Here is an 11,219-nt window from a genome sequence, read left to right as displayed (position 1 = left end):
GAAGGGTCTAGGCCTGAAACGTTGACTGTTTATTCATTTGCATGCCGGAACTACTGAGTTCCTCCGGCATTTTGTGTATGTTGCTCTGGATTTCCAGCATCTGCAGAATATCTTGTGTTGCAAGCATCACAGAAAACATTTTTGGACACAGTACTAGTTTTAATATGCGTCGTTATCATCAACAGCAAAAAGCAATGTTGCTAAGAATACACAGATCTTCAAACATCTACAAGTTCCATTTTACAAAGACATGTGTTAACTTAATTTCTGTCTTACTCAGAGCAGGCACACCAGAATCTTGAGCAACACACAAGATATGCAGTAGGAGCTCTGCAAGGCAAACAACATCTAGCAGAGGAATAAATGGTCGTTCAAGCTGAGACTGGAACGGAGATCACATCATGGATGACCTCACCTGCTCACTTAATATCGCCTCCCTCAACAAGAAGCGCCTCCACTTACTAAGAAGATTGAGACAAGTAAGGCCGCCCTCATCTTAACTGGGTTTTACAGGAGCATCCTGAGAAGTTGCATCTCCTCCTGGTATGGGAGCAGTTGAGCATTGGACCTGAAGTTGCTACATAGGACTGTGAGATCAGCTGAGAGGATCATGGGGGTTTCCCTAACATCCATCAGGGACATTTATCAGGAGTGATAGGTAGGCAGAGCCCTTAGTATTATCAAGGATCCCAGCCAACCATCCAGCATCGTCTTTGACTTTCTACCATCAGGCAGGAGACTCCGATGCATAAAAACACAAACGGTCAGGATGGGAAACAGTTTCTTCCCCCAAGCCATTCAACTTCTGAACTCTCCGACATTCAAAGTGTCACAGGCTATTCTGTTCTGCACATTACAATATTTAATATTCATGCACCTTAGTTTGTCATTTGGACATGGGAGGCAATATCAGGGCATCTCTCACATCCACAGGATCTCCTGCTTACCTCTCTAACTATGGAATCCCCTGTCGCTACTGCACTCCACTTCCCCCCACCCCCCAGAGTGTCTGAGCCACAGAGCCAGACTCAGCCAGCCAGAGAGCTGGTCGCTGTGGCTTTCTGCTGCTCTGCACTGTAGGCATTGTGTCAGGCTACACTGTGACCCGAGAAAGAAAATACAACTCACATGCACCGAGGTACAGTGAAAAGCTTGTTTTGCTCACCACTCAAACAGGTCAATTCATTACATCAAGATAAAACATCAACATAATTCAGAATAAAATGTAATACTTACAGAGAAAGTGCAATGAAGGTAGACAATAAGCTGCAAGGTCAAAACAATGTGGTTTGTGAGGTCAATTCCTCTATCGTACTAGGGAGCCGTTCGGTAGTCTTTCCACAGCGGGATAGAAGCTGTCCTTCAGCCAAGCAGCACATGATTTGAGGTTTTTATATCATCTAGCCAACAGGAGGGAAGAGCAGAGCAAACACCTGGGATGGGTGGAGTCTATGACAATGCTGGCTGCTTTACGGAGGCATCGTGAAGTGCAGAAAGAGTCCATTGAGGCTTGGATTAAATCGGGGGATTGCTGGGTGCTGCAGCTTGAAGGACCGGAGGGGCTCATTCCGCTTGGTATCTCAAAAAATAAATAAAAATAAATCTCCTCTTATGACCTTAAAATAGAAGGAAGAACATTGATGAGACAGTTGGTTTAAGGATGAAATCTTAGGGCTGTAATGCTCCTTTCTTGATGCCACTGACTTCAGTGTTACCATGTCTCACTTAATCAAATTTCTCTCACCTCTAGAATTAAGCTTTGCAGCTGCGCTGTAATAACATCCAGAGTCAAATAATCCTTGTGAGACCCATTCTGGCCACTATTTGATAAGGCATTGCTGAGTTCAGACTATTTAACAACATCAACAGTACGGTCCTTTATTGTATGAATAACTGAGACTAAACGGATGAGGTGGTAGTTAGCTGGACTAGATTTGACCCGAAACACTCCTGAAATCTCTTTTCCATAGGCTGAAGAGCCTGTTCCTGCGTTGTGGTGCTCTATGACTATGTGGAAATAACAGAATTTAAAGTTCACTATGGTGCTCCAGGGTTCAGGACGGCTGTTTAGAGTTGAGATGGTAGGCGGGCAAGGGTTAATTGTATTAAACAACAAGGTGCACAAATTGAGATCATTGATGAAAACAATGCTTCCTCCCAAAACTGGAATTAAAATTTCTTGAGGGCTATAATTAGCTGAAAGCTAAAAGTGTGTTGCAATTAACTTTTTCTCACATTTCTCCCGGCTACTTGTCAGTTTGGAAAAACTTTTATTTTCATGGAAATATATTTCGGAACAGAAGACTTGGTTATTCCATCCAGGTTGTCAACCTTCAGCAATACCCCAGGCTTTACATGGAATAGTTACAAGCATGTCTCAACTCTACGTTTACAATTAGAGTGGAGAATTGTGGTGAGGCAGAAAAAGAAATCTCTCCAAACAGGGATACTGCCGAAGTAGTTTAGGAACCAGGCTAGATTCCCAAACTTTCCATGCCTGCATAATAGTTAAGATACTTACAGTAGAAATAACAGTTCTTTCTCTAATATGATTTCAATGCATGATACGTTACCTCCTCAAATGTAATCTTGCCATGTCAGGGCCACGAAAACCACCATCAGTATCGAGAAAGTTCATGTGAAATCCGAGGCTCACCTGGAGAACAGATGTGAAAGATCCAATATTTGCATAATATTGTTGTCTCATTACCAGCAAGCATCTTCCATGCAAACTTATCACTTTCTGCTACCATCATGTGCTTTCATACTAAAGCACCACTGACACCAAAGGACATCCCAAACTTTGGGTTTCAGTTTGACACTACATCAGATTCTAACTGGCACAAATAGTTTAGTCAAATCATAATGGAAAAGATTGCGATTTCAAAAAAAAAGAATGGATGCAAATTGTCCAAGATGGAATGGGATAAAAAGATCTCTCCTCACAATACCTAGCAATATATTAAATGAAACCAAATTTATGCAACTTTTATCAAAATCTTCACATGCAAATTGAGTATTTATTATTTTAACAAATTATTTAAAATAAATGCATAAATAACTCATCATACTGGCAATTTTCATTCTTATGACAGTTGCAGTTGTGAAAGTGTCATAGTCATTGATTCATTAAAAAGTACAGCACAGAAACAGGCCCTTCAGCCCATCTAGACAATGCAAAACCAGTTCGGCTGCTTACCCCCATTGACCTGCACTAGCACCATAGCCCTCCATACCCCTACTGACCATGTACCTATCCAAACTTTTCCTTAAATGTTGAAATTGAGCTCGCATGCACCACTTGTGCTGGCAGCTCACTCCACACTCTCACCACCCTCAGACTGAAAAAGTTCCCCCTCCTGTTCCCCTCAAACTTTCACCCTTAACCCTTGACCTCTGGTTGTCCAGGTTCAATGAAGGCGATGTCACTTTGGTTCACTTCTATAGACTCTGTGTCCATCTCCTGAGTAAGTACAGATGCAACGAATTCATTTACCGACTCCACACATCGATTACTAATTTGGTCTTCCAGAGGACCAACTTTGTCCTTTACAACCCTTTTGTTCTTAACATATCTGTAGAATCCCTTAGGCTTCTCCTCCACCTTGTCTGCTCGGGCAACCACATGACTTACATTAGCTTTCAAGATTTCTTTCTAAAGTGTTCTCTTGTATTTCTTATACTCCATAGTCACAAAGCACATATATGCTTTGTACTCTCAAAGTTGCACTTTTGAAGGCCTCCCACCTATCAAGTTCACCTTTCCCAGAAAACAGCCTGTCCCAATCCATGCTTGCCAGATCATTTCTGATACCATTAAAATTGGCCTTTCTCCAATTTAGAATCTTAATCCGCTGACCAGACCCACCTTTTTGCATATATACTTCGAAACTAATGGCAGAGCTCAGGAGGGTTAATGACGCCTAATGACGACTCCTTTAGCTTGCATCTTCAGAAACAGCTCTATTTTCATCTTTAATATTGCTATTTTTCCCTTTCAGAGTGCTTTTGAAGACCCTGATCTGGAATTACATGCTGACTACAGTTCTTTGCGGGAATAGGACTCACTGTCAGGGCTCCATATCTGGCCGTTGTTTGGAATGCCAAAGGCTTGGCCTAAGAGCCCAGCTCGGATTCAGAAGCTGAGGATCTTGGGGCTCTGGAGAGAGGTGGATCGGGGGTCGGTGGCACACAGGAGACCCGTGTGTCATCGGGGGAGTTGAAATATCTACGGCTGTGTGCCTCGAAACCAAGGATCTTTGCAATCTTCAGGCACAGAGCTTGAAAAAGGTGACGTATCAAACTTTAACATTATAAACCAGTGTTCGCTGGGAAAATAGAGACTCCTCTTCCACTCTTATTAGGGAGAGAGAAAACCTGCGGTATGTCGAATGCTGGGTGAAACGCAGTCTTTGGGGTAACTGCAAGTCTGTGTCTTTGCTATTGCTTTGTCCATACTTGAGTGCTTGGTGTTGGTGCTGATGTGTTTGCTTTGCTGGTGGGGAGAGGGGAGATTGTTGCTTGCTGATGTGTGCGTGCAGGAGGGGGCAGCTGGGTTGGGACTTTGGGGTTCTAACAGTTAACTGTTGTTCATTCTTTGGGGCAGGCACTCCTCTGTCTTCATGGATGGTTGTGAAGGAAAAGGATTTCAAGATGTATATTGTATGCATTTCTCTGACATTAAATTGTACCTTTGAACTTTTATGCTCCCCTACACAAACTTCTGTCACCTGCCCTATCTCATTTCCTAATAATAGATCCAGTATCACACACTCTCCCATCAGGACTTCTACATGCTGATGAAGGAAACTTTCCTGAACACATTTGACAAACTCTATCTCATTTGGTCTTTTTACAGTATGAGATTCCCAATCAATATGTGGAAAGTTAAAATCACCTACTCTAACAACCATTTATTCCTTGCAACAGTCTGTGATCTCTTTACAAGTCTGTTCCTCTGAATTCCTGGAGGACTGTTGGGTGGTCAGTAACATAGCTCCATTAACGTGGTCATACTTTTCTTATTTCTTAGTTCCACCCATTATGCCTCACTAGTTGAGTTCTCCAGTCTGTTGTGATGGAGCACTGCCATGATGTTTTTTGTGATTAGTGGTGCCACCTCTCCTCTTTTAGTCCCTCCCGCTCTGTCGTGCCTAAAACAATGGAACCCCAGCATACTCAGCTACTAGTCCTGCCCCTCCTGCAACCAAGTCTCACTAATGGCTACAATAGCCCCTTCAATAGTAATGGCTACAATACCTTCCATTCAAAAGGAAACAGCCCAATCTCAAAAACAATACTGTATATGGATCTGCTCTGAACTCAACAAATGCCTGTGGCTCATTTCAGCCACTTCCAACATGAAAGCTGTTTAGTATTTGGCCAGGTACCATGTCTACACCAGATGCTTTCTGTGGGTTCATTCCCTTGAAGATGTGCTCACACCAGCCTCAGCGACAAATCATAGGGTCATCAAGCATATAAAATGCAGGTAAAAAATAGATGTACATTCCTTACATACTCTTAAAAATGTCAGTTGGCCTCTAATTTAATGTCTCTTTAAACAGCTTTACAATATACATCTTGAAATGCTTTTTCTTCACAACCATCCATGAAGACAGAGGCCTTCAAAAGTGGAACTTTGAGAGTACAAAGCATATATGTGCTTGTAAAGGTATCAAGTATAGGGAACCTTGGTTTTCAAGAGATAGTGAGGCCCTGGTTGTGAGAAAAAAAGGAGATGCCTAGCAGGTATACACAAGTTGGAACAAATGAGGTGATTATGGAGTATAAGAAATACAAGAGAATACTTAAGAAAGAAATCATGAAAACTAATATAAGTCATGAGGTTGCCCGAGCAGACAAGGTGGAGGAGAAGCCTAAGGGATTCTACAGATATGTTAAGAACAAAAGGGTTGTAAAGGACAAAGTTGGTCCTCTGGAAGACCAAATTAGTAATCTATGTGTGGAGTCGGTAAATGAATTCTTTGCATCTGTACTTACTCAGGAGATGGACACAGAGTCTATAGAAGTGAACCAAAGTGACATCGCCTTCATAGAACCTGTACAGCCAGAGGTCAAGGGTTAAGGGTGAAAGTTTGAGGGGAACAGGAGGGGGAACTTTTTCAGTCTGAGGGTGGTGAGAGTGTGGAGTGAGCTGCCAGCACAAGTGGTGCATGCGAGCTCAATTTCAACATTTAAGGAAAAGTTTGGATAGGTACATGGACAGTAGGGGTATGGAGGGCTATGGTGCTAGTGCAGGTCAATGGGGGTAAGCAGCCGAACTGGTTTTGCATTGTCTAGATGGGCTGAAGGGCCTGTTTCTGTGCTGTACTTTTTAATGAATCTATGACTATGACACTTTCACAACTGCAACTGTCATAAGAATGAAAATTGCCAGTATGATGAGTTATTTATGCACTTATTTTAAATAATTTGTTAAAATAATAAATACTCAATTTGCATGTGAAGATTTATTATAAAAGTTGCAAAAATTTGGTTTCATTTAATATATTACTAGGTATTATGCGGAGAGATCTTTTTATCCCATTCCATCTTGGACAATTTCCAACCATTCTTTTTTTTTGAAATTGCAATATTTTCCATTATGATTTGACTAAACTATTTGTGCCACTTAGAATCTGATGTAGTGTCAAACTGAAACCCAAAGTTTGGGATGTCCTTTGGTGTCAGTGGTGCTTTAGTATGAAAGCACATGATGGTAGCAGAAAGTGATAAGTTTGCATGGAAGATGCTTGCTGGTAATGAGACAACAATATTATGCAAATATTGGATCTTTCACATCTGTTCTCCAGGTGAGCCTCGGATTTCACATGAACTTTCTCGATACTGATGGTGGTTTTCGTGGCCCTGACATGGCAAGATTACATTTGAGGAGGTAATGTATCATGCATTGAAATCATATTAGAGAAAGAACTGTTATTTCTACTGTAAGTATCTTAACTATTATGCAGGCATGGAAAGTTTGGGAATCTAGCCTGGTTCCTAAACTACTTCAGCAGTATCCCTGTTTGGAGAGATTTCTTTTTCTGCCTCACCACAATTCTCCACTCTAATTGTAAACGTAGAGTTGAGACATGCTTGTAACTATTCCATGTAAAGCCTGGGGTATTGCTGAAGGTTGACAACCTGGATAGAGTAACCAAGTCTCCTGTTCCAAAATATATTTCCATGAAAATAAAAGTTTTTCCAAACTGACAAGTAGCCGGGAGAAATGTGAGAAAAAGTTAATTGCAACACACTTTTAGCTTTCAGCTAATTATAGCCCTCAATTAATTTTAATTCCAGTTTTGGGAGGAAGCATTGTTTTCATCAATGATCTCAATTTGTGCACCTTGTTGTTTAATACAATTAACCCTTGCCCGCCTACCATCTCAACTCTAAACAGCCGTCCTGAACCCTGGAGCACCATAGTGAACTTTAAACTCTGTTATTTCCACATAGTCATAGAGCACCACAACGCAGGAACAGGCTCTTCAGCCTATGGAAAAGAGATTTCAGGAGTGTTTCGGGTCAAATCTAGTCCAGCTAACTACCACCTCATTCGTTTAGTCGCAGTTATTCATACAATAAAGGACCGTACTGTTGATGTTGTTAAATAGTCTGAACTCAGCAATGCCCTATCAAATAGTGGCCAGAATGGGTCTCACAAGGATTATTTGACTCTGGATGTTATTACAGCGCAGCTGCAAAGCTTAATTCTAGAGGTGAGAGAAATTTGATTAAGTGAGACATGGTAACACTGAAGTCAGTGGCATCAAGAAAGGAGCATTACAGCCCTAAGATTTCATCCTTAAACCAACTGTCTCATCAATGTTCTTCCTTCTATTTTAAGGTCATAAGAGGAGATTTATTTTTATTTATTTTTTGAGATACCAAGCGGAATGAGCCCCTCCGGTCCTTCAAGCTGCAGCACCCAGCAATCCCCCGATTTAATCCAAGCCTCAATGGACTCTTCCTGTACTTCACGATGCCTCCGTAAAGCAGCCAGCATTGTCATAGACTCCACCCATCCCAGGTGTTTGCTCTGCTCTTCCCTCCTGTTGGCTAGATGATATAAAAACCTCAAGTCATGTACTGCTTGGCTGAAGGACAGCTTCTATCCCGCTGTGGAAAGACTACCGAACGGCTCCCTAGTACGATAGAGGAATTGACCTCACAAACCACATTGTTTTGACCTTGCAGCTTATTGTCTACCTTCATTGCACTTTCTCTGTAAGTATTACATTTTATTCTGAATTATGTTGATGTTTTATCTTGATGTAATGAATTGACCTGTTTGAGTGGTGAGCAAAACAAGCTTTTCACTGTACCTCGGTGCATGTGAGTTGTATTTTCTTTCTCGGGTCACAGTGTAGCCTGACACAATGCCTACAGTGCAGAGCAGCAGAAAGCCACAGCGACCAGCTCTCTGGCTGGCTGAGTCTGGCTCTGTGGCTCAGACACTCTGGGGGGTGGGGGGAAGTGGAGTGCAGTAGCGACAGGGGATTCCATAGTTAGAGAGGTAAGCAGGAGATCCTGTGGATGTGAGAGATGCCCTGATATTGCCTCCCATGTGCCCGGGTCAAGGACATCTTGGAGCAGGTTCACAGCATTCTAAAGGGGCAGGGTGAACAGCCAGCAGTTGTGGTACGTATAAGTACCAATGGCATTGGTAGGAAAAGGGTTGAGGACCAAAAGAGAGAATATAGGGAGCGAGGTAGAAAGCTGCAAAGCAGGATCTTGAGGTTTGTAATCCGACCAATGGAGTATTGTGAGCAATCACAAACACGAGAAAATCTGCAGATCAAACTGAAGTCAAGTTTATTGTCATTTAACTATATATATAACATATATAACAATATATAGAAATGAGACAATGTTTCTCCAAATCATGGTGTAAAGCACTGTAGTGCACATAAGACACATAACACATGATAACCTATGAAGGGAAGGATAAAATCTACAGATGAATCATGCAAATGACAAACTAAAGTGCATGAATATTAAATATTGTAATGTGCAGAACAGAATAGCCTGTGACACTTTGAATGTCGGGGAGTTCAGAAGCTGAATGGCTTGGGGGAAGAAACTGTTTCCCATCCTGACCGTTTGTGTTTTTATGCATCGGAGTCTCCTGCCTGATGGTAGAAAGTCAAAGAGGATGCTGGATGGTTGGATGGGATCCTTGATAATACTAAGGGCTCTGCCTACCTATCTCTCCTGATAAATGTCCCTGATGGATGTTAGGGAAACCCCCATGATCCTCTCAGCTGATCTCACAGTCCTATGTAGCAACTTCAGGTCCAATGCTCAACTGCTCCCATACCAGGAGGAGATGCAACTTCTCAGGATGCTCCTGTAAAACCCAGTTAAGATGAGGGCGGCCTTACTTGTCTCAATCTTCTTAGTAAGTGGAGGTGCTTCTTGTTGAGGGAGGCGATATTAAGCGAGCAGGTGAGGTCATCCATGATGTGATCTCCGTTCCAGTCTCAGCTTGAACGACCATTTATTCCTCTGCTAGATGTTGTTTGCCTTGCAGAGCTCCTACTGCATATCTTGTGTGTTGCTCAAGATTCTGGTGTGCCTGCTCTGAGTAAGACAGAAATTAAGTTAACACATGTCTTTGTAAAATGGAACTTGTAGATGTTTGAAGATCTGTGTATTCTTAGCAACATTGCTTTTTGCTGTTGATGATAACGACGCATATTAAAACTAGTACTGTGTCCAAAAATGTTATCTGTGATGCTTGCAACACAAGATATTCTGCAGATGCTGGAAATCCAGAGCAACACACACAAAATGCCGGAGGAACTCAGTAGTTCCGGCATGCAAATGAATAAACAGTCAACGTTTCAGGCCTAGACCCTTCCTCAGGAATGGAAAGGAAGGGGCAAGATGCCAGGGAAAGAAAGTGGGAGGAGGGGAAGGAGTACAATCTAGGCAATGGGTGAAGCCAGGTGGATGCAGGAGAAGGAAATGACATGAGAAGCTGGGAAGTGATAAGCGGAAAAGGTAAAGGGCTAGAGAAGAAGGAATCTGATAGGAGAGGAGAGTGGACCATGGGAGAAAGGGAAGGAGGAGGGGTGCCAAAGGGCAGAGATAGGCAGATGAGGAGAAAAGATAAGAGGGAGGCCAGAGTGGAGAAATAGAGAAGAGGGAAGGTGGAGGGGAGAAACACTTCCAGACATTTTGTGTGTGTTACTACTGTATATTTGCAACCCTTTTTTTAAAGGACATTCTTTTTTTTAGTTTCTAGCTTCACAATAGTTAAGGGGATATCATGTTCTTTTGCCCAATCATTAATTGCGAATGTGTTGCCACGTCATATGTATGAATCACGTTCTCTTGCCCAATAATTAATTACTAATGTGTTGTCATGTCATATATATGACAAAGGTGGATGTTATGTACTTGGATTTTCATAAGGCCTTTGACAAAAGGCCAAACATGAGGCTGCTTAACAGGTTAAGAGCTTTTGGTTCTACAGCAGGGGTGTCAAACTACCGGCCCGTGAAAGGGTCCAATCTGGCCCGCGGGATGATTTGGGTTAAAAAAGTACATTCATAACCATTTATTATGTATCAGTACGGCAGCTGTACAATAGGTGGCAGTTAACCACCCGCTGGGCATAAGCACTTACCACTCTGTACTGAAAACCACTAGGGCCCCACTTAAGTCGTCAAACACGGTATAAACATGGAGTATTCAGGTAAGTAACACCCGTATCAAGGCTGACACTCTTTGCTGCTGTGGTTCAAAATGCTTTCCAAGAAACATTGACATCGAAGGTCGGATATTCAACGATAATTGGAAAGATCGTTTTTTCTTCTGTGAGATCAATGGCAAACCTGTGTGTCTGATATGCTCGCAACAAGTGGCTGTGGCAAAAGAGTTCAATATCAAACAACACTATGAGACGTCACAAGGAGAAAAATATGACAAGTAGCAGGACGACTCAGAACGCAAAAGGTAAAAGAGCTTGAAGCAGCTCTGAAAAAAACAGCAATCAGGTTCGCCAAAAGTCGAGAGATTCAGCGAGGCAATAGATGGCACACAGTCTATGGTCAGGAAAAAGGCAGGTGTTGTTGCGAACTCAGAGAGAAAGTTCAGACAGAATCCGGACAGGAATTCTGGAATTTTCATTGTATTATACACCAAGAGGCATTATGTAGCAGGAGCCTATTTTGCTGCCGATGATAACAATATACAGTTGAATC

The sequence above is a fragment of the Hypanus sabinus genome, chromosome 20 (assembly GCF_030144855.1).
Source record: "Hypanus sabinus isolate sHypSab1 chromosome 20, sHypSab1.hap1, whole genome shotgun sequence".
Classification (NCBI taxonomy): Eukaryota; Metazoa; Chordata; class Chondrichthyes; order Myliobatiformes; family Dasyatidae; genus Hypanus; species Hypanus sabinus.
The sequence above is the reverse complement of the archived record's forward strand: the minus strand, read 5'-3'. Positions refer to the sequence as shown.